Consider the following 1,030-nt stretch of genomic DNA (forward strand, 5'->3'; position numbering starts at 1 on the left):
ACCCAGGTAGGGAAGGAGAGAGAGAAAAAGAGAGAGACTTGGCTGGATTGAAAACTAAACTACACAGCTTTAATTAAAACACTAATGAACCATACAAGAAAATATATACAATTATATACAGATATATTCAGGTATGGGCAAAAGCCTCTTGCCTCCCCTCACCCCAGCAACTCCCACAGCACTTCCCTGATCTGGGAAGAGTCCCGAGGAATCCCGGAGCTGCTGCTGGAAAAGAGCAGAGAGTTAGGAGATCTCGAGCCTAAGGGTCGACGGTGATGGATGAACAGAGTCCTCCCTGGACGCCGGCCATGGACGGAAGAGAAGGGAAGAAGAAGAAGAAGGAAGGAAGTTGTCTTCTGTGATCCCTGACCTTCCTTTGAGCTTACGTAGATATATGGAATTGAATATCTCTGGCCAATTTTGCTGTTTAACTCAGCCTCCTACGGGGGGGTCACAGATCTCCCCATAGTGTCTGAGCCGGCAGAGTGAAGGTGCGACCTTGAAGCCTCAGTAGTTAGAAAAACATTCCTCTGTCTTATCAGCCTAGCAGAACACACTGTTGCTAGTTACAAGAAAGCTTATACTGAAGAAAAAAAAAATCAGTAAAAAGAAAAATTGGCTTCATCCTGGCTTAAACCAGGACACTAGTGTTTTGCAATTTGTTTTTCATCTGTTTTTTTTTCTTATCTCCATCTTCATATTAGTTATTCTGCATAAAGAGGTAAACTCTCAAAGTCACTGGATTTTTGGTACTTTCTGAAATATTTTGCGTTCCAGATTCTTTCATGATCCCAAGTAGTTTTATAGCATCTCATTTCTCAGGATACCTTGGGGCCTTTTCCAATTCAATTATGGCACTGCAAGGATACCTGTAGAGAATGCAAACCCACTTTTCTTTGGCTGTTTACATAGCCTCAAAGCAGTTAGACTTCATACACTCTAGCTCCTGCCATTAGATATTCTATACCTACTCTTTGATATCCTCTCTGAAAGATTTTATTGTTCTTTCATGTGGATTAATAAGACTCTA

This window comes from Chaetura pelagica, unplaced genomic scaffold (assembly GCF_000747805.2).
Source record: "Chaetura pelagica isolate M959 unplaced genomic scaffold, ChaPel_1.0 scaffold47, whole genome shotgun sequence".
In the NCBI taxonomy this organism is placed as follows: Eukaryota; Metazoa; Chordata; class Aves; order Apodiformes; family Apodidae; genus Chaetura; species Chaetura pelagica.